Source organism: Malaclemys terrapin, chromosome 5 (assembly GCF_027887155.1).
Source record: "Malaclemys terrapin pileata isolate rMalTer1 chromosome 5, rMalTer1.hap1, whole genome shotgun sequence".
Classification (NCBI taxonomy): Eukaryota; Metazoa; Chordata; order Testudines; family Emydidae; genus Malaclemys; species Malaclemys terrapin.
The window spans coordinates 125,700,493-125,724,189 of NC_071509.1; the positions used below are offsets into that span (position 1 = coordinate 125,700,493).

The 23,697-nt window shown below is 41.6% G+C and overlaps 1 long non-coding RNA gene across 2 annotated transcripts in view; it reads left to right on the top strand.

The window, feature by feature from the left end:
- The first annotated feature begins 331 nt into the window (after positions 1–331).
- LOC128837639 (uncharacterized) overlaps positions 332–23,697 on the top strand; it is a 49,711-nt gene continuing 26,345 nt past the window's right edge. Inside the window, exons 1-4 of one of the 2 annotated variants that reach the window (XR_008445005.1) lie at positions 332–1,525; positions 1,864–1,919; positions 15,251–15,493; positions 16,460–16,622. This is a non-coding gene — a long non-coding RNA (uncharacterized LOC128837639). The remainder of the gene's footprint in view (positions 1,526–1,863; positions 1,920–15,250; positions 15,494–16,459; positions 16,623–23,697) is intronic. The other variant, XR_008445004.1, reaches the window with a different exon arrangement.

Consider the following 23,697-nt stretch of genomic DNA (forward strand, 5'->3'; position numbering starts at 1 on the left):
ACATTAGGTGGAATTATTTAGAAGATGCTTTACTATTTTTCCTGCTCAGCAAAAATAATAATAAAAAAATATGGTTATTCCCTAAACCAAATCACTCGGAGGGGCACCTGCAATATTCTATCGGCAAAGTGATCAGGCCTTCAAAAAGTGAAATGTCATCCATTGTAGTCTGGGAAAGCTGCTATTTGGTCAAACTGTGACTCCCAAAGTTGAAAATAAGTAGTCAATGATCTCTGTAAAGTACAAGGGGCAGTGAGGGAGTGTGGCCTTAGACTGGAGGAGAGTTCAGCTGCTATTCAACTCGCTGTGCAATCCATTCCTTGCCAGACAACCTTCTTTTCATTGCTGCTGCTGTGGGTTCTCTCTCTCCTGGTCAACCTAAACAACTGTAGAAAGCTCGCTCTTCCCCCCAAAGACAGAGAAAGGTGAGCCCAAGGTTCTTGATGGTTTTCTGCAAAGACAGCAAGTCTAAGGGAGAGATCCTCCAGCAGAAAAATATGATACAGAATGTTATTGGAAGATGAAATCTTCAAAAAGAAAAAAAGCTTTTTCCTGTGTAGGGATCGCCATAAAAGCTTTATCTTTGAAGGCAGGACACCCTGCAACACCGAAGTCTTTGAACAGTGACTGCATGTGAAACATGGGAAGAGGAAACAAGTCAGTAGTGATATGAAATCTTCTAAATGGACCTACACTATATATCCTCCTGTCTAGGAAAAGGTTTCAGAGTGGCAGCTGTGTTAGTCTGTATCAGCCACAGTTAGTCTTGTGGCACCTTAGAGACTAACAAATTTATTTGGGCATAAGCTTTCAAGGGCTAAAACCCACTTCATCAGATGCATGGTGGAACCATAGACTGTAACTCATCTGTACTTATATGGTGCCTGCTTTAACCTGTAAGGAACTCTCTCATTTCTTTTTCCTAGTTAATAAATCCTAAGTTTGTTTACTCTGGGATTGGCTACCAGCATTATCTTAGGTGGGAGATCTAAGGTACAAATTGATCTGGGGTAAGTGACTGGTCTCTTGAGACTGGGAGCAACACCAAAAATTACAAATTTTTCAGGTAAATGACCATTTATTACTAAGTCTAGCTTGCTTGGGTGGCAAGATAAATTGCAGTGCCCAAGAGGACTGTCTGTGACTCCATGGTCAGACTGTTACAGTGATCCAGGAGTTGAAAGTTGTTCCTGGGTTGGTGAAATCTAGTGATAGAACATACCACCAGTTTGTGGTGTCTTAGGGACAAGACGTTAACTGAAGTCCTGTCTAGTTTGAATAGACATCAAAGATCCCACGGCACTTTTTCTAGGAGTGTGAGTTTGCCTGGCTGTCTCTGGCCAATATTCCCTTCCCAGCTCACTGTTGGCCCGTTTGCTGTGTCTTTTGCCTGTCTGCCTGTCACTCTTCACTCCAAAGGTGTCTGCAAACCAGTAGTGAATTCCTGTTGATGTTAATACTGGTTGTGCCTGGTTCAGCATGGGCTCATCAAGCACACAGTTTTCAAAATTGCCTTTGGATGAAGGTAAGATATTATTACTACTACTATTGCACTCCCTCCTATTCCCCACAGTGCCAGCTATCTCCGTCTTCTTTCTTTTTTCGATTTTTTTTTTAAAGAGTTTCTTCTTAATTTCCCAATTCTTTCCCATTAATCAGCTCTTTGTTGTAGTTATTCTAATGGCCCTTTCATTTTTCTGGCAACCTAGGCCTAGTAATGCCTTTAATTGGTACTTTAGATAATGCAATTTTCTCTTACAGTGCAGTTTTTTGCTTGGTTTTGTTTTCATCTTCCTGTATTTTGTCTTCCCATCCTCAGGGAAATACAATTTTCCTTTTATGAGCTTTTCTGTTTCTTCCTAGTGCACTCTACTTATTTGAATCCATTTGAAACTACAACCTTCACCATGCACAAACTGGTAAGTGTGCACACACATGGATGCTTGATTGATCAGTTACATGTTTGTGCATGTGACTGTATATTTTGTGAGTGTAATGTGGATGCTATTTTTATAGAACTTGGAGCCATATCTTCCCTGCAATTTTCTTCAGCAGAGAGAATGAATGGTGTGTATAGCCCTTTCCTTCCCCTGAAATTTGTCAAAGGGAAGGGTGTTGGGCTAACACAGTATTAGCTTCCTCCCTCTTTTGGGGAGCAGAAGGCAGAGTAGAGAATGGGAGGAGTTTAGAGAAAATTCCTGTCCATGGCATCATCCCCTGAATAGCCTGTGACGTTGCGGTCTATATGGTTTTATAAAAATATGCTAATGAGTGAATATAATATAACTGGAATATGCTTCATGCAAAAGGTCTCTTGTAAAGTATCATTACAAAGCTTACAATCTACTGAGTGTGATCATCCTATTTGTATAAATGTACCAGTCTTGTATCTGAAACTAGAAATATGAAATATACCTCTGAGGGCCTATTGTAATTATGCAAAGTGTGGGCCATTAATGGTGGTTTGGAATCTTGATGACTCCCATTAACCAGGACAATTGTCTGCAGATGGGTGTGTTTTACCTGTAAGTCTTCCTGTATGTCTGTGTGCTGGTAAGTGGGCAATGAAGTGATTATGTCACCTGAACTGGAATCCATCTTTAACCTGGTGTCTTTCCATTGAGAAGGAGGGGGTGGGAACCCAGAGAGGGACAAAGGATTCCCGCCTTATGCAAAAGATATATAAAGGGGTGGAACAGAACAAAGGGAGGAGAGGAGCCATCATGAAGAATCCCCTAGCTACCACCTAAGCTGAAACAAGAGCTGAACCAGGGGAAAGAATTGTGCCAGTCTGAGGAAAAAAACTTACTGAAGCATCTCTGAGGGTGAGATTATCTGTATTCAGTTTGATTAGACATAGATTTGCCCGTTTTATTTTGCTTGGTGACTTACTTTGTTCTGTCTGTTACTACTTGGAACCACTTAAATCCTACTTTCTGTATTTAATAAAATCACTTTTTACTTATTAATTAACTCAGAGTATGTATTAATACCTGGGGGAGCAAACAACTGTGCTCTCTATACTCTCTATCAGTATTATAGAGGGCGAACAATTTATGAGTTTACCCTGTATAAGCTTTATACAGGGTAAAACGGATTTATTTGGGTTTAGACCCCATTGGGAGTTGGGCATCTGAGTGTTAAAGACAGGAACACTTCTGTTAGCTGCTTTCAAGTAAACCTGCAGCTTTGGGGCAAGTAATTCAGACCCTTGGTCTTTGTTGGAGCAGACAGGAGTGTCTGGCTCAGCAAGACAGGATGCTGGGGTCCCGAGCTGGCAGGGAAAGCCGAAGCAGAGGTAGTCTGGGCACATCAGGTGGCAGCTCCCAGGGGGTTTCTGTGATCCAACCCATCACATAGCAATTGGCATTTCCTCAAATATATAAATGGTACATAGAGTCCTGCTTCAGAGAGAGGGGCTTACAGAGCCCACATGGAGGAAGGAAGGCCTAGTAACAGTCATAAAAAAGTTCTGCTGCCATTCTTTACAGGTAGTGGGACAGGATGAGTGCCATAGAAGGCATCAGCCTCCTGACAGATGTCTGAGATCCCTGGGATATTTCCACAGAACTCAGGTTATGCCCCAGATTAAAAGGACACACTGACAACCACTCCACAGATAGCCAACCTCTGAAAGCATGAGACCCTGGAAACCTAGGGAACATCAACTCCAAGCTGTTTAAGCATTTCTGGCTCTTTCGTGGTTTTTATGGCCGTCTGTTCTCTTTGGCTTTTTGGGATTTCATGATTAGGCCCTTAATCTTTGGAGCCAAATTTTGCCATCAGACATTCATTGCAACTTCTAGAGAAAGCCATGGTCCTTGCAATTGCATACCTAAGGGCACAATTTGTTTGCCCTTAAGGTTCTTCTGCAGCTTCACTCTATTTTGGTTTCCCAGACCAGTCTGTAGTCCAATATCCTGCTCCTCCATGCAGCTTGTAGTTTCACACAGCTCCCAGAAATTATTATTTCTAGGAACTTTAAGTGGTGAAGCAAAGCCCAAGTTTATATATATAAAATAACCAAAACAAACAAACAACCCCCCCCCCCCCCAAACCATTAGCAGTTTTGCTCCAAGACAATGCAGAAAATGGCCTGGATCATGCTGCCTTGTATCTTTCATCACTGAGTTGATTTGACTGGCCTTACACAGGGGTTCATATCTCCTCTTCGATGACTGTCAGATGAATTTCCTCAGTTTAGATCTTCTATCAGCAAAATGTTATATAGAGTTTAGAGTCTGACCCAGCAAGGTGCTAAGCACTTCCTGAGCAGTGCTGTGAGACCTCAATTGCCATTGTATTTAATAGCCATTGAGAGCAGGGCCGGCTTTAGGCTGATTCAGCCGATTCCGCTGAATTGGGCCCCGCGCCTAAGAGGGCCCCGCAGCTGTCCACCCCGCCCCCAGCTCACTTCCCCCTCCTCTCCTCCCCTGAACGCTCCACTCCCTGCTCCTCCACCTCCCCTGCTTCCCGCGAATCAGATGGTCGCGGGAAGTCTGAAAACAAGCAGGGGCAGGCGGCAGCAGATAAACTGGGGTGGGGGGGCGCAAGGAGGGATCTGGGGAGGCTCGTGCCATGGGGCGCCGGCCCCGGCCGAGCGTGCCGGCTGAGCACCCCCAGACCTGGACCCAGCTCGGACCCAAGCCCCTCAACCCTGGCTGGAGCGCGGCCTGATTCCTGGGGATGGGCCCCGCTCTTGCTAAAGCCAGCCCGGATTGAGAGTGCACAGCACATTACAGGATTAGTCCTTTGGTTTGTTGTTTTAGAAATATTATGGAATGTTAGTTAAAACCATGACTATGACCCACATTTGGAAAGCGGAACAGTTCTTCCCAACATTCTTTGTAATGCAAGGGAGGCCAACCTGAGCCCGAGAAGGGGCCAGAATTTACCAATGTACATTGCCAAAGAGCCACAGTAATATGTCAGCAGGCCCCCCATCAGCTCCCTCCCACCCTGCTCCCAGCACTTCCCACTCATTGGCAGCCCCACTGATCAGCGCCTCCCCCTCCCCGACCCGCACCTCCTGATCAGCAGTTTTGTGACATGCAAGAGGCTCTGGGAGGAGGAGGAGGGCACGGCCGGCTCAGGGGAAGGGGCGGGAAGGAATGGAGTGGGGCCAGGGCCAATAGCAGAGCCGGGGTTGAGCAGTGAGCACCCCCTGGCACACTGGAAAGTTGGCATCTGTAGTTCCAGCCCCAGAGTCGGTATCTATACAAGGAGCCACATATTAATTTCTGAAGAGCCGCATGTGGCTCCGGAGCCACAGGTTGGCCACCCCTGTTGTAAAGCATACATTTGCAGAGTCTCAGATTCCGTAGGCCCTGCACACCTTATCGTTCATTTAATAATTTTTCTTTTCAATTTAATCTCTTTCCTCTCCTAATTCTTTCTTTCCCTTTGTTATTAAAACCAGCATACAGATTGGGCCAGTAGAATATGTTCTGTAGCTGTCAATCAGTGGGCACAAAAAATACAAAGTGTGAATAGTTAAATCAGCAGACTTGCTTGTTGGAGTTATCTGCATGGCAGAGATGTCAAAGTATTGTTTCCAAGCCTGACTTCTACATGCAGGGAGTAGCGGAGCATATCCTGGCCTCTTTTATCTTCCTCAGGAGAGCAGCCAAGTGGCATAATCAATTTTTCCACCCTTTTGTCTTTCACCTGGTGTTTACTTTGCTCAGTGCTTAGGGTTTTGCTGTTCTTTTACCACCTTGAAATCAGTTTACTTTTTTCTTGTTATTAAAAAGAAATATGAATTTTGAATAGGGATGTTCAATACATTAAAATCTTGAAAAGGGATGTTTTCCCTTGCTCAGCAATTAACCTAACAGCGCAAAGTTTCCTTGATTGTTGGGAAGTAGTCAGGCAGACAGACAATTGATGCTAAAAAGTTAAGAACAGAGGATACTTTCTTGTACCTACTGCTGAGGGAATTGTAATCATACAGACAGTTTTGGTTAGCTCACTTTCTTGGTCTTTAACAGAGGTCAAAGATTAGAGATGTGACATTTCTTGTAGCTCTAAGCATTTAAAAAAAGGGGAAACTGTGACTAACTCTATAAAGTGTTTAAATACATGCAATTTGATTTAGTTGGCCCATACGGGATGTATAAAACAAAATTAAAGTTGCATGAATGACCATTTTTGGATTGTTGTTTGGTTTCTTACTGTACATTTGCCCAGCCTTTTAAATTCATAGAGTCAGAGCACCAAAACAGGATAATAGTGCAGGTCATGCTGAGAAAACACTGCTGTCATTCACATCACTTTTCTTTCAAAGTCAATGTCACAAACTTGGGTTAACAGACATCACAAGTCAAGCTTTGTTTAGGAATAGCATTAACCCAAAAGATGCCTTTGATGCAATAATGTACAAAGTAATATGCAAATTTCCACAATGAAATGGAGGATGGGACTTATAAAGGGCTTCCGATTCAAAAGACAAGTTAATAATTAGACACTAGGGGTGAAATCCTGGCTCCATTCAGTGGTTTGAGCATTGGCCTGCTAAACCCAGGGTTGTGAGTTCAATCCTTGATGGGGCCACTTAGGGATTTGGGGCAAAAATACTTGGTCCTGCTAGTGAAGGCAGGGGGCTGGATTTGATAACCTTTCAGGGTCCCTTCCAGTTCTATGAGATAGGTATATCTCCATATATTATTATTATTTTTTGCCATTAACTTCAATGGGGAGAGGATTTCACCCTAGGTCTGTCCTGAGTATGTCATTTACACTATTTCACACTACCATCTTAAGACCTGATCCTGTAGTTGCCTCTGTGTCTGTATAAAAGTAATTCATTTCAATGGGAGTGTCACACACAGAACACTACTAGCTACAGGATTATGTGCACAATTTGGCAGGGTTGGGCTTTTTTGGTTACCCATTGGTGCCCAGGAACATAACTAGCTGTAACTCAAGTTATTTCCCCCACTTTAAGCATGTGTGATGATTTTAAACTATGAATCTTTTTTTTAGCCTCCCAGTATTTTACAGGGTATTCTTTAGCTTGCATTATATATTTTGTTTAATTACTATTGTTTTGTATTAAGTGGATTCTATTTTGTCTTATACTTAGAAAGCTCTTTGGGACAGGGACTATCTGTTTTTGTTTAGTATTTGTACAGTGCCTAGCACAATGGGGTCCTGATGCATGAGTGGGGCCCTTAGGTGCTGCGATAATACAAATAAGTAAATAAATAACAAATGTGTGTGCAAAGGTGGGAAAAGTGTCATACAAAGAAATATTAGCCCTCAGTTACCTTATTTTGAAAGGTTTAGAGCATAGTTGTAGAAATGCGCTTTTGGCATGTTAGATTAGTCAGTCTAAGCTCAAATTTATTTTTTTCATGACAGGAAGGGGAGAAGAATGTAATGTGGCCAGTTTTAGTCATAGAATATAAAGAATAGGTCCAGATTTTCTCCCTAGTTACACACAGGCAACCCCACGGAAGGCAGATGACACAAGAGAAAGTGGAATACTACTTAGGGGTGGTGTAATTGTTTCTCTGTAATGGTTTTTTCCTTTCATTTGAGGATTCCTAGGATATAGCTTGATCTTTGAGGGTCCTGATTTGCATTGGTATTAACAGGAACTTTAGAAATGTATTTGTCATGGGTTTGGTCAAAGAGACCACCTTAGGACTGGCACCTGATTTTTTCCCTGCCAGCTTGGGACTTCAGAACCCTGTCTTGTTGAGCAAGATACGTTAACCTCCTGCAACACAGGGTCTGAACCATGCCCCCAAAGCTGCAGACTTAAATGAAAATAGCTCAGCAAGTACTCCTGTCTCCAGCACCCAGACACCCAGCTCCCAATGGGATCCAAACTCCAAATATACTCTATTTAAAGCTTTTTACTCTATATAAAGCTTATGCAGGGTAAACTCATAAATTGACCGCCCTCTATAACACTGATAGAGAGATATGCACAGCTGTTGCTCCCCCAGGTATTAATCACTTACTCTGGGTTAATTAATAAACAAAAGTGATTTTATGAAGTATAAAAAGAAGGATTTAAGTGGTTCCAAGTAATAACAGACAGAAAAAAGTAAGTTACCAAGCAAAATAAAACAAAACATGCAAGTCTAACTCTAATACATTAAGAAACTGAATACAGGTAAATCTCACCCTCAGAGATGTTCCAGTAAGCTTCTTTCACAGACTAGACTCCTTCCTAGTCTGGACCCAATCCTTTCCCCGATACAGTTCCTGTTAGTTCCAGCTCAGGTGGTAACTAGGGGATTTCTCATGACTGGCAGTCTCCTTTGTTCTATTCCACCCCCTTTTATATCTTTGGCACAGGCGGGAATCCTTTGTCTCTCTCTGGGTTCCCACCCCTCCTTCTAAATGGAAAAGCACCAGATTAAAGATGGATTCCAGTATCATGTGACATGTTCACATGTTCCGTGAGCTCCCCTCCATTCTTTCAGGACTGGCCCACACATATGTAGTAGAGACTTGCAGGTAAACAGAGCCATTTATAGTTAATTGTTCTAGTCAATGGGAGCCATCAAGATTTTAAACCACCATTAATGGACCACACTTTGCATAATTATAATAGGACCTCAGAATTATGCTACATATTCCTAGTTTCAGATACAAGAATGATACATATATAAAAATCGGCTCAACATTCTCAGTAGATTATAAGCTTTCTAATGATACCTTACAAGAGACCTTTTGCATAAAGCATATTCCAGTTACATCATATTTACACTCAGAAACATATTTTCATAAAACATAGGGAGTGCAACATCACAGTATTGATTAATGTAGATTGTTTGGGTTTAATTTCTTAGTATAGTAATGCTACTAGTATAGTATGCTACTTGGTATAGCAGTGCCACTGAATAAAAGTTCTGCTATTGCTTCCACTAATAACTCTTATTTAGAAGTTAGCCAGGACATGGAAAGATTCTGCATGGTAATGAAGCTTTATGTACAGGAGACATCAGCCCAAAGAGCGAACTATATTCTCCTACTTTTTAAATTATAGGATTACAAAACTTGAGAATTGGACCTTTTTGGGTTTCCCAGGAGGTGCCAGCAACTTTATGTTGGAGTGGGGCAAACATGCATATATTTTGCAGTAAAAATCTATGCTGAACTAAGTTTTCAAATGTGACTAGTGATTTTTGGGTGCCTCAATTTTTGGATGCCCAACTGAGACACCTTAAATCAAACTGGTTTGCCATGGATACATGCTCACTGTTGTATCCTTGGGAGCAGCAGTTTTAGGAAGAAATCACTTGAGACACAGAGAGCTGTAAACCTGAAAAGCAGCCATTTATTGCCACACACTGAACTAGGTTCTATTACCACAACAATCAAATACACACCATATTCCTTAATAAGAACATCCCCTAAATAAAACAAACACTCAACTAGAGAAGGAGGGTAGATTGCCTCTGTTCCTGGCTAAACCCCAGTGATTATTTTGCCCTGTAACCATGGGTTCGCCCTAGCTAAAGATCCAGCCATTTGGGAGGCCTTCTGTCTCTAGGTGGATTACAGCGGACTTCTGGTGTGGTTGCACGCAAAAGTGTCTTGGGTGCAGGCCTGACAATGGGCTCAGGGTTCGTAGCACAAATGGGTGAGGATGTGGTATCAGCTCATTCCGGACAGGGGGTGTATCTCAACCGCCGACAGTAATAGAGGGGGACAGTCAGATGACTCTTGATTCGGTGTCTCACCGGAAGTGGTGAAGTCAGGCAACTCAACTGAAGATGTGTCCAGAGGACTGGTATGACCTGGCAACAGCTGATCTACATGTCGTTGCCAGATGAGGTCCTGTGCAGTCCGGACTGTGTGGGAAACAGATCCTGTTTGAGCGACGACAGTGGCAGGGACCCATTTAGCTCCAGAAGCATAATTCCGAGCCAAAACCAGCTGTCTCGGGCTAAAGGTTCGGTCTTTTCCTCTGATGACTTGATCTTGCTGCTGACGTTGCGCAGTTTGTCGGGGTTCAGAAGGTTTCAGCAGATCAAAGCAAGTGCACAGCTGTCGTCCCATCATTAGAAAATCCGGGGATGCCTTGATCATAGCATGAGGTATGTTTTTGTAGGATAGTAAGAAGGTGTCCAGACGCTTTTGAATGGATAATTGTCCCCTTGCTGATTTCAAAGCTTGTTTCATTGTCTGCACAAATCTTTCAGCTAGTCCATTGGTGGATGGATGATATGGTGCTGAAGTGATGTGGTGTATCCCATTTGCCTTCATAAAATTTTGAAACTCCTAGAGACGAACTGTGGTCTGTTGTCACTCACAAGTTGTTCTGGCAGATTGAAACGACTAAAGACTGCCCGTAGTTTTTGGATAGTACGCTCTGCAGTAGTGGACTGCATTAGAGACTTCTGGCCATTTAGAATGCGCATCTATCACCACCAAGAACATGCTTCCTTCAAGGGGGCCAGCGAAGTCAACGTGAATATGTTGCCATGGGTTTTCAGGCCAGCCCCCTGGGTGTAGGAGTGCCCACTGGGGTGCATTCCTCACACTCTGACATGACATACAAGCTCTTGCCTTCTTTTCAATAGCACTGTCCAATCCAGGCCACCAAGCATAGCTTCGTGCAATTTCCTTCATGCGCACTATTCCACAGTGACCGGAATATAGCTGTTCTAACATCTGTGATCTCAGTGGTGGTGGGATAATGACATGTCTCCCCCACAACAAACAGACTGAATCGATAACTCCGTCCTCCTGGACATGTAAGTAACAAGGTCAGGTGAGACTGGAGAGGTTTGTCGAGATGTTCCATGCATCACCAGGTCCATAACTTGGGACAATACTGGGTCAACGCGATTTGCCTTCTTTACCTGAGTAGCGGTGATCGGTGTATTCTCCAGCTGTTCAAAGTAAAAGATTTCCTTCTGGGCAATATCTTGATGTTTGACTGGCAAAGGTGACCTTAAGAGACCATCATCTGCATTGCCGTGCAGAGTGGATTTCCAATATTTGATTTCATATGTGTGCGCTGAAAGCAACAGTGCCAACGTTGCATACGACTAGCTGCTAATGGGGGAATGCCTGTGTGGGGTCCAAAAATTGAAGTCAGAGGCTGATGGCCTGTGAGCAGAGTAAACTTCCTCCCGAACAGGTACTGATGAAACTTCCGAATTCCAAAAATGATTCCCAATGCCTCACTTTTGATTTGGGCATAGTTTCTGCTTTGCTTAGAGTGCATGAAGCAAAAGCAACAGGTCTCTCTTCTCCCAAAGGCATAATGTGTGACACGACCGCTCCCACTCCATAAGGGGAGGCATCACAGGCCAATTGTAGGGATAAGGATGGATCAAAGTGCATCAGAACTTCAGAATTTAGCAATGTACCCTTAGCTTTGTTAAATGCAACATCATAGGCTTCAATCCACTTCCAGGCCTTGTTCTGCCCAAGGAGTTCGTGAAGTGGTTTTAGCAGTGTGGCTAACTGTGAGATGAACTTTCCATAATAGTTCAATATTCCTAGAAACGAGTGAAACTGGCTAACATTTTGAGGAGGGGGAGCCTCCACAATAGCCTTAACTTTTGCAGGGACCTTACAAAGACCTGTAGCATCAGTGATAGGTTCCAAATATTCAACAGAGGGCTGGAAGAATTCACACTTATCTTTGTGGACTCGTAGGTCATACTCTTCCAGTCTTTGTAGGGTAGCCTCTAAATTCTTTAGGTGATCCTCCTTATTCCTTCCAGTGACCAGGATGTCGTCCAGATAGCACTGGACTCCTGGCAAGACACACAAGATCTGGTCCATAGCCCTCTGGAACAGGGCGGGAGCAGACATTATTCCGAAGGGTAGGTGACAGTATCAATAAAGCCCTTTATGTGTCACAACAGTTAACAGCTCTTGGGACTTTTCACTGATGTGCATCTGTAAATATGCTTGACTCAGATCAATCTTACTGAACTTTTGTCCCCCAGCCAGGCCTGACATGTCAAGAGGTCATTGATGTGGGTAAGCGGGTATTGCTCTGTACACAACACTGGGTTGACAGAGACTTTAAAATCACCGAAAATCTGGAGGGAGCCATCTTTCTTCACTGTTGGAATGATAGGAGTTGCCCATGGGCTATGGGTAACTGGTATTAGGGCTCCATTTGTGACCAGGCACTCAAAGTCTGCTTCAACTTTCAGCCTGATGGCATATGGCACAGTTCTGGCTTTCAGATATTTTGGTTGACTGTCAGGTTTAATGTCACAGTGATTCCCTTCATACTTCCCAGATCCTCTCCAAAAACAGCAGCATGTTTCCTTAGTATAGCAGTCAGACCAGTTTCTTCTTTAGTCATTTGGTGCACTTTTGCCCAGTTCAGCTGAATCTTCCTAAGCCAAGATCTACCCATTAAGGCTGCGTAATTACCTCTCACCACAAACAGTGGCAATTTAGTAGCCTGTTCATTGAGCTCCATCTTAACATCAATAGTGCCCAACATGGGCACAGCTTCTCCCGTATACGTCTTCAGAACAGTTTTTGTTGCCTTAAGCTGAAGATGCTGTAGCTTTTCTTTATACACAGTCTCTGAGACCAGCGAGACGGCTGCACTGGTGTCCAGTTCTATGCGTATAGGTTTTCCATCCAACAACAGGGTTACCCAGTATTCATGTGAGCCCACTGCCAAAGACAAAACATGCAGTGGCACTTCTTCTTGCGATGACGTGTCTCCTTGGTCATCCTGGGTCTGCTATAGGATATGCAGGTTTCCCTTTTTGGTCAGCCAGACCACAGGCCTCTTTTTCTTTTGTTTACAAGCACACTTAATGTATTCCTTTTTGCCACAGTGTTGACACACCAGGTCCTTACACCAACATTCTGATGCATGGTAATCCGGCTTACCACAGCGGTAACATTACTGACTCCTCACAGTTGTGTGTAGGTTCTTGTGACACCTAATGCACCCTAGGGGATGTATTGTGCCTCCTTTGTAGCCAGTTCCATGAAGACTGCAATATCAACAGCCTTCTTTAGGTAAGCTGAGCCTCTGTCAATAGGTGCTTCTGTATAGCTTCACTGTGCAGGCCACACACTAACCTGTCTCATAGGGCATCATTTAATATCTCCTTAAATTCACAGTGTTCCGCAAGCCTTTTTAAAGTTGCTACAAATTGTACAACTGTTTCATCTTCTTTTTGGTCTCATTTGTGGAACCTCTCTCTTTCAGCAATTACCAGTGGTTTTGGAGAAAAATGGAACCCCAGGATTTCCACAATGTCACTTAAGATTTGGTCTCAGGCTTAACAGGGTGTAGTAAGCTGTGTAGCAGGGAATAGGTCTTAGCCCATACAACACTTAAGAATATTGGCACCTTCTTCTCTTCTGTAATGTCAAAGCTCAAAATGATCAGTATATACGTGCCATTGCACTATAGTCTCCTCAAAAGTTTCCAATGGCCCCGTAAGTGTAGTTTTAGTTTCAGGTTGCACAGTCAGTGCAAACAAGCCAGTTCTCACCCCCTTCGAACAGCAAAAAGGTTTTTGTTTTTTTTTGTACCTTCACTTCTACTTCCTTCTGTTGCTGGGGCAGCACAGGAATCCCATCCTCATTGCTACTTTGTTGTATCCTTGGGGGCAGCAGTTTTAGGAAGAAATCACTTGAGACAAAGAGAGCTATAAACCTTAAAAGCAGCCATTTTATATTGCCAAAACTGGCTGGGCTATCCCCTAATAATCTAAATCAGTTGCCATAGCAACAACGTTTTATTACCACAACAACCAAATACACAACACTCACCATTTTCTGAAAAAAGAATGGGGCTCCTTTAAGGTGTCTTAGGTTGGACACCAAAATTGGAGACATCCAAAATCACTATTCACATTTGAAAATTAGGTCACTATGTCTGCAATAACACAATGCTTATTATGCACCCAGTAGAACACTGAAAATGAAGGCTTGCTTCCCAGTCATTAACTGCTAGGGAGAGATGAACAAACAAGACAAAAATTACAGCACTCAATAGACATCTGAGATACAACCTATTTTCTTCATTTATTAACTTCTCACTGTTTGTAAAAGTAATAATGAAAGTTGGGGCGGGGGGGAGGGGGAGGTATTTGCAAGCAGTTAATGACCAGTTACATGAAGGCTTAAGACATGGCCTTCAGCCTTCCCCACCAAGTTTAATATCGAGCATGTAAAATAGCAGATATTGACTTCTGTTGGCTTAAGTCAATATTTAACAGTTGGGACAATAAATCTTGATATTAATTGAAACATAAAGTCAATGTGCTGTATATATTGCTACAGCCATTCACTTACAATCATTCAAAGAGCTAGGCTAGAATACCATCTCGCTACAGAAAATGCCAGAAGCTTTTTTTTCTTCCTTGGCTAATATTGTAAAGGAAAGATAAAGTTTGAAGTCCAGACAAGCTGTTACAGCACAAACTCTGATTGTCCAAGTCTCCCAGTCAACCCAGATTTGTCTATATCTTCTCAAGGGCATACAGTGCCTCCCTCACCACTGCCTCCTTTCTTCATGGTAGTCTAGATCCAACCCTAAAGCATGAAGACACAATTGCCAGCTTGTGGTGAACTGACTGGCCTTAGGAATGCTAGACTCTTCAGTGTAATCCAGTCTTGAAGAAACCAGAGTCAAGCCTCGGTGTCTGCACCAACTAGCCTTAGGAAAGCCAGCTAGTGGTTTCTATACTCGAGGGAGCTGGCCAGCAAGAAAGTACAGACTGCACGTAGTTCAGCTTAGCTCTATTAGAAGCAGCCTACCTGCTTCTCAGGTTCTGCTGAGTGTCAGAGCTGAGCGGCTTCTCAAGTAACTACCCTGAACTGGAATCTTGTTTAGGGTTCCCAAACCTCTTCAGTCATGTTAGCCATTTAAAATTTAAAATTCTTAGCTGCACAAAGGTAGTTTGGGAGACAGGGGAAGAGAGGAAATTGAACAGGAGAAGGGAAGGGAGTTTACAGGATTTGGTTGACATTCTTCCTAAATACTTTCTTTGTTAAATCTATAAGTGATGAGTTCACATCTTTGGGAGTTTGTGAATGGCTGTGACATCAGAAAGGTGTATTTAGTCAATCAGAATGTGTACAATGAGTGAGTCGGGTTCTGACCTTCATTAAACTGGTATACATCCAGAATAACTACACTAAAGTCAATGGAATTACAATGGATTTTCTCCAGTATAACTGAGATTAGACTCAGGCCCAGTGTCCCCAGATATACTCTATCAGAAACCAAACTGGACGCAGGATAGATTTCAAATAACTCACAGGCCATTTTATCTCTTTGTAGATCCAATCCTGTAAACCTTTACTCATGCAAATAGCACCATTGATTAATGCTCCTTCACCTCAGTGTGGGGAGGCATGGATCAGCGTTCATGTCTCACTTCCTGTCAGTACTCAGACCAAGCCAGGGAAGTTAATGATCCAACCAATGGACCAAATTCGGTGATGAATCCTGATCATGTGCTACCCGAGGCACATTGCACATATGCTAAGAAGAAGAAGAACTTCAGTTTGGAGGCTGATATGAGTAAGGGTATCATTAAATATATTAATATGCATTTTAAAAACCGTTACACCTCTACCCTGATATAATATGACCCAATATAACACGAATTCAGATATAACACAGTAAAGCAGTGCTCCGAGGGCGGGGGCGGAGCTGCGCACTCCAGCGGATCAAAGCAAGTTCGATATAACGCGGTTTCACCTATAACGCGGTAAGATATTTTGGCTCACGAGGACAGCGTTATATCAGGGTAGAGGTGTACTTTCACACTAACACTACTGGAGAGGATTTATTACAATTTATGATGTGGAGATTCCTCATTTTCAATAATTATAACTTAGTAGATCTTTATCTTTAAACGTATCTTTAAACCTGATTAGATAGATAGATAGGTGACTAGACCAGAGTGTTGCTGTTCCTCATATACAAAAAGAGCGAACCATGTATTTTCAATTTAGATGACTCATTTCAGATTAAGGTAAACAAGGAAGAGTTAAAGAACAAAACAGTAAGTCTCCATGAAAGAGGGAGGACAGAGGTACTCATCCGCCTACACTCTTCATTTGAACTGAAACACAAAATGCCAGCTGCCTCTGCAGCAGGGACGGAGACTCCTCTACATTTAACGGTGCAGTACCCAGAAAACAAAGGACAGTTTCCCAGGAAAAAGCTGCATACACAAAAGCTATTTGTAATTCTAAGGGTGTGTCACAAATTTGTGACAGAAGCAAAGAACATCCAGGTTAAGACAGATAGCCTGTTTGTAGCGTGGCCTATTGGCATAGGCATTTCATAGTTCTCATACCAGTGCATAATGTGCCCTACCTGCACATGCAGGAATAGTTACTGTCAGCAGGACAAGCCAAGGAAAGTGTGTAAGCCTTTATACTGAATTGCCTGGCTTTTATCCATTTGCATCCCTACAAACTTAATGGTATCAAAATGCCATTCTAATTAATAATGATTGGTCTTGCTCCCCCTGTTTAGTACAGGTAAATGAAATGAAACAGTAATTGGAACAAACTAAAAACGAATGGAATTGCAGCAGTCAATTTTCAAAAGTCACAACTGGATGAATTAATATTGGACACCAGAATCTCAGTGGTAAAGGACAAAAAAATACGTACAGAATATGAAAGCAAAATTAAAGGTGAGATAAAAAAGGTTACAGCGTGACATTTTTGGGTGCAGATGCATGAAATAAACCTAGCAGAAACCTGTGTTCTATTGCAGCATAACCTTTAGCAGTCAAATGATGTGCATTTCCGGGTAAGTGAAAGTGAAGTTGTCACAGAGAAGAGGCGAAGGCTGAGCTGTGTTTGCTTGAAGCAGTCGGAAAGGAATAGCAGATGTTTTTCTTGCCTTGGAGCCTTCGGGTGCATGTAGGGTGCAAGTGTCCTTCAGTTTTAACTATTTTATCCCCACCCACACAACATCCACCTTCCAATCAATGCCACTCTTGATTCAGTCAGAGGGGCTTCTTTAAAGGAACATGACAATCTAAGAGAGAAAAGATCTGGCTGCTCAAATCAGCAATTAGGTGTCCATAGCACCTATTTTAGTCACCTATTGTATAAACTGATTTGAACACCCAAAAGTGGAGTTTGAGTGGACACACTTTGGCACCCAAATTTAAAAACTGGGCTGCTTCTCACTCTTGGACCCTTGAAGTCAATGAGGCCCATTGAGTTTTTGGTAGTTGTGTGAAGGTTATGAAGAAAAACTTTTTCAAAAGCACCAAAGTGATGTAGAAATCTAAATCCCTTTTTCAAAACTGACGTAATCACTTAGGTAGATTCACAAGGGGAAATTAGACAATGCAATGCTGAGACTGGGGTTGGGCCCCACCGGTGAGATAAAAAGTTATACTTAATTCATGAATCCTGCTGGAATTTAGGTGTGAGTTAACTTAGGTGCTGACTGGCTTGGTGGTGTCAGGACCTAGGAGGCTTTGTGCGTGTGCTCTGGCAGATATTTGGGCAACCAGAAGACTTTACCAGTGGAAACCTAGGTGCCTAGGGACTTCAGACGTCTACAAGATTAGGTGGCAGCTGAGTGCAGGTTTTGTTGAAGCCAGTGGTGCCAAAACATTGGACTTTGATACCTGAAGAGGCAGGTATGCCCTTAAGTTGACCCTTGTGAATTTAGCTCTTAGGATCCTACATCCCATTCAAAGTCAATGGGGCTCTTAAATAACTTCAGATGCTTTTGAAAAATGTATCCTAAAAAACATCTTACTTTGTTATCCGCCCACTTGCATTTTAGCAGTGTGTGAGTGGTCCCTAAACTATTTGTAAATATTTTGGATTCCATCAGCATGCAAGCTGGTAGGAAAACCTCTGCTAGAAATGGAGCCATGTTTCAAAATATTGTTATGAGATGGGTGAAGTCTTGTTATGGGTTAATACCTCATTGAGATTGACAGGTGTGAATACATCCTTCAATTAACATAACTGTAAGGACAAGCCTTCACCTAAGACAAAGGGAGTCTGTGAACCGACCAAGGAGCTTTTGCTAAGTATTGTTTTGAACAGGGGCTCTGTGTGTGTTTGTGTGTAAAGAATACACAGAAACAGAGAAGACACAGAACAGAGACACAGAGGCAAAAAGCAAGAAAACCAAGCAGTAGCCAGGGAGCACAGTGCCTGGGAAAAGATATATGGAGAAAGCTTTTGGTTCTGTTAGCTAAAGAGGATTGTGGTTGTAAGCTAGAATCTGTTCCTTTTGTATTCGAAAATCAGGATTTGGTTCCTCTTGTGTTTGAGAAGCACGACTTTGAACATTCTTTGTAAATAAACAAAATAGAAATTGCTTGATATTTTCTTTGATGCAGACTATTTCCAACTGGAACATCCCCATGGCTCCGAACTTTGACTAATTGCTTGGGTCAAAAATATTTTTCAAATAGAGTACCTTTCTCCTCCCTGTACTGAACTAGGATGGGGCTCACTGGCATGTGAAGGCACTCAGTTTAGAAAGTGCTCTCAACAACTGAGAAAGCAAAATGTCATGTGAAATCATCTAAAGCAAAAATGTACACATGCCCATGGAAATATTTTCAGTTTCATTTCACACAGTCTATTAATAACCCATTTCCTAACTGCTCTTAACTCATGGGAGATGGGTAGTAGCTAATTCAAATGATGCCATGAATCTGGTTATCAGATCAACCTATTTTGTATTAAAGAGGATGTTAATGCTTATTTAGAAACTCATTAAAGAGAACTGCTGGAATTTATTGTGTTATTCTAGTAAAGTATTCCCCTGACTCAGGGATGTGCTTTAATTCTTGTGTTTTCTGTTGTTTGATCGTTGTGCTCCATATAGGCATCTGTTTGCTTTCCAAAGCTTTAATGTACATTCTTATTGTGTAAAAATGTGAAAATCAATAAAGAGGTTTTTTAAATGATTTTTTGAACGTTACCCCAAGGTATTCTATTATCATGATTCAAGACATTTCTATGAACTAAATGAAATAAAATAAATAAAATAAAACTACCTTGGGCAGAAGAGGCTATTATTGAGAAAATAATATATTAGACATTAAGGAAACTAAAAAACTTTAGCTTAACTTGAAATATTTTTTTAAATATTAATTTTTAACAAAAGACATGCTTCTCTGCTTGTTTAAAATATTTTTCCTAGACCCACCACTTCCATGACACCTATATTAAAATATGCTTTTTAAAAATCAGTTAATGAATAACTGCTTGGTTGATTAGAATAAGTGGATAGCTGGCATTGTATTTATAGTAATGAAAACAAAATTGCAATTTGTTCAGTATGTATGGTGAAAATAAAAGGTGAAAGTGGATATAGTGAAACTCCATTTATAGTAATCTGGAAGTATTTTAATGCATTGTAATGTATAAGTTAAAATTCCAATAGAACCTGGGCCAATACTTCAAAAAAGATTTCCATGAATATTTTCTTGAATAATATAACTGAATTTACTTCACAGACTTTGTGTTTTTAATATTCTATGACTAATGAGCTAGCATCCTGGAAAGAATATTCACAGAAATTACAATTTAAGTGAATATTGACAAATATTTGCAGGAAGGGAATTATGAACTTTGAAATTGAAGTATTTGCACAGGAAAACTGATTCTAAAAATAGTCAGAGAAGAGAAACAGTACTAGGAGGCCTCTGTGTCCAATCACAACTAAACACAGCTTAAATCTAGAAATGTAAATGTTCAAAATAGGCACTCTCTGGCTATTTGCAATGCACTGTTCATGAACTTTCTACAGATCAAATTTATCTGCAGAGGTTTTTTAGTGATTAAATTTTGAAAAACAAATACATTTGAGAAAGTCATGCAATGCTTATGAACAATTCACAAACAGAAAAAAACAACTAAATTCACAGAATAAGTTATTCTCTATGAATTATTCAATCAGCTCTAATAAGTTTCTATTTATAGGCCTCAATACAGCAAATAACTGAAGCATGCATTTAACTCAGCACATGCTAGAGGCCCCAATTCAGCACGGAATCTCTATTCAGCAAATTACTTAAGCCTGTGTTTCAGTACCATTGATATCAATGGTTCTGAAGCCCATCCTTAAAGTTAAGTATTTGCTTGAGTGCTTTTCTGAATTGGGGTGGGCTTAAGTATATGCTTAAAAGCTTTCTTCGGTTGGACCCTTAGTCCTTTATTGGATCAAGTCCATAGAGATTGTTACTGTAATGTGCTTAGTGTATTCTGTGAGGCTCTGATTGTGGTATTGTGGACTGTGACTTTAAAGTCTGAGCTTCCTAGAGAGAGTCTGGGGACATGCTGTGAAGCTCTTGCTGTTAGGCACAGCTTGATGAAACCAAACACAGAATAAAGCTGATCTCTTGCAAACACCTTAAACACTGAGTGATCACTGGGAAGAAAAATAAAAGGAAAAGGAAAAGACCCTGAGTGGAAGAATGGATCAGTTAAGCCTCACCAGGGCTGAAACTCCCTGGAAGCATGGAAAACAACTGGAGAAAGTTTAAATGGAACTTGACTCTATCTGCAAGTAAAGGGTGTCAGCAAACAGGAAGAAAGTCAGAAGGTGGCCTTATTTCTGACAATAACTGGTTCTGAAGCTCTTGATGTGTTTAACAGTTTTCAGTTAACCCTAAGGAGACTAACTATTAAACGGTATTACAGAATTTGGAGGGCAATAGTACTCCATGAAAAAGTGAAATACATGAGAGATTTGTTTTTAAACAGAGTGCAAAAAGAAGGTGAAATCTTAAAAGAGTTTGTGACTGTTCTAAAGCTGCCAAACTTGCAATTTTGGGGGGCTAACTGTGATCCTGGTCAAAAACCAGATTATGATTGGGATCTGGGACAAAAAGGTTAGAGAGAGACTACCCGAAGATCAACAATTAACCCATGACAAAGCAATTAGAATTTTCCAAGCAAAGGAAGTCATCTAGTCCAGAACGAAGCTTATAGATGGTGGACACTTCACTGACACTGTGGTCAATGACCGATAATCCAAAATACAACAAGAAAAGGCAGAAAGGCATGTGCAGGTCTAAGTTACAGGCCAGAGAAAACAGCACATGGAGCTACTGATGCTGTTGTTAGGTAAAAAAGCAAGTCCTCACTCACCTCTCCAGCACCCGAGTTCGTGCGGAGTTGGTATAGGGCTCACAATCTGTCAGAGACCAGACACCCAATTCGTTGATCAACGGGCTCACACTATCCTTAGCTTGAAAGGCTTCAGAGTAAGTGTGGCAAGTTTATTAGGGGTGAGCATCAATATTTATACACAGAAGTAAACAAAGTGATTAACAGATCATAATGGTCATGCATAATCAATCAAGATTCTACAGGATAAAACAGGTTAAGATGTAAATTCAAAAAGAGATAAGGGGAGATGGCTACTAAAGGGGAGGGGGGGTGTCATGAGTAGTTCGCAGGTCAGAGCTTTGGTTAAAAGTTCAGACAGAGACATCAAGTCTGGGTTAAGTTTAAGCTCATCAAAAGTTCAGACTCAACACTGTGGCAACTACTCAAGCCAAGACGATGCCCAGCATATGGGAAAAAATGCAAGAAATACCATGGTTTACATCACTTTGCAAGAGCTTGCAAACACTAGCAGAGTGTGCACAGCATGGTCAAAGGGGTTTACAATAGCACCACTAGCTCAGATGAATTTTTCACAGGAGCAAGAGATAACATTGCAGCAGAAGATGATTGGACTATCAACCTGAAAGCAAATGGAACATTTATTTATAATGCATTATAATGTCTTCTTAGTGTTTAAAAAAAAAAAAAAAAAAAAAGGACAGGCATAGAGGGTAAATGGGTAACTCAGGACTTACAGTGGTGAGTGTATCCCCATCAAATAAATTGGAAAAGATACTATTACAGATTGCATCAGAGAAAAGAGCACACATTATTTGTTAAAAAAAGCATGTCATGATCTTGGTCTCATGAAAAGGGTGCACTCTTTGGAGGGACAGGGACCAAAACAATTGACAAAGAGTTTGAGGACATCTTCCCTGGGATAGGGAAGATCTCAACAGACTACAGAATAGAGCTGAAAGAGCCCTACTGCTCTACCATTCATGTCCTTAGGAAAGTTCCTCTTGACCTAAAGCAGAAGCTAAATGAGGAGCTAGATAGGCTTACCACTCTGGGAATCATAGTGTGAGCAGGAGAACCAACAGAGTGGGTATGCTTTTTTTTTTTTTTTTTTTTTAAATGCACACAACAACCAAAAATACAGAACCTCAAAGATCTGACTACATATGTAAAAAAGGAACATTTTCCACTTTCTGCAAGGGGAGACATTTTGGGGGAGATGGCTGATGCCAAATATTTTATTTTTCTACTGCTGATGAGTCAGCGGGGTTCAGGCAAGTGCCCTTAGAAAAATAAAACTCTCAACACCCACTTTGAAAACTCTGTTTCCCCATGCTGCTCTTTGGGTCATACTGGGCATCCAAAGTGTTTCACTGGAACATCTAACAAAATTTTGATGGTGTAGAGGGTACTAAGATGTACTTAGATCATATTTTGACCTGGGGAAAAACAGTAGAGGAGCATGACCAGAGGCTTCAAGTAGCTTTGGAAAGAACCAGAGCTAAAGCTAAACAAACAAAAATGTAGATTCTGTGTAATGGAAATAGCCTACCTGGGAGAGACGTTAACACAGCAGATTTAGGTTGATGTTGTCTGAATTCATGTGTTGATTTTGGCTGTTTTATTCAGCTCTTCCCCCATCTCCCGAAATGTCTAAATGAACCATTTTGACTTTTCCGGAATGAAATGCTTCAATTTTTCAGACGAGATTCACAAGGGGACTTAAGTGCTATTCATAAAGCAGTGGTGATGGCCACCCCCTTTTTTCAGTAGCCCAATAGTTGGGGCACTCACCTGGGATGTGGGAGACCCTGGTTCAAATTCCCCTTCTAGAACAGGCACTAGAACCCAGGTGTCTCATATCCCAAGTGAATGCCTTGAGAACCAGGCAATTGACTATTCTAGAGTAGGTCTCTCTCAGTGAGTCCTGTTGAGGCTGTTCCATTTTGTATAAATAATTAAATATCCATTGGAGCAGCCACTGGAACTTAGGTGTTCCGCCTTCATCAGGTGAGTGCCTAACCACTAGGTTATAACACGATTCACACTCCGTGGCTCAATGACATCAGTGGTGCTAATGTTTTAGGGGTACCCTACAGTTCCAAGCGACAGTGCAGGGCACCTCAAAGAGTAACTGAACATTATTATTTAGTATAGTTATAGGGGTTGGTTACAAGTATTTGTAAGGTGGTTTATTTGGATATTATTGTTATTAAGTTTTGACTTGGAAAGAGAAGATGTAGTATTGGTGACTGTGTCTTTAAGGGCGGAGCTTTCCAGACAGTCCGGGTGGGGTGCTCTGAAGTTGTTGTTATGCAGGGCCTGGTGAGACTAGACTAGACTAAAGCAGATCTCTTGCAAGCAGCTTAAGCATTGAGTGATCATTGAACTCCATAGTAACCATGGGAGCCAATGATTCAAAATCCAGGCTGTGGTGGTTAGTTCTGATTGGATACAGGGTTCACAGGACATATAGTGAAGTTGTTTGCTGAGGCAGAAAACCAAAACCAAACCCACTTCTCTATTTGAGGGTTCTAGAGGCTGCCTGTTGGTGAATTTTCATCACTTCTTTAAAAAACAGAATCTAAAATATAAACAATCTCTTTCATGAACAAAGTTCAAATGAAAGCATATGATAGATTCATTTTG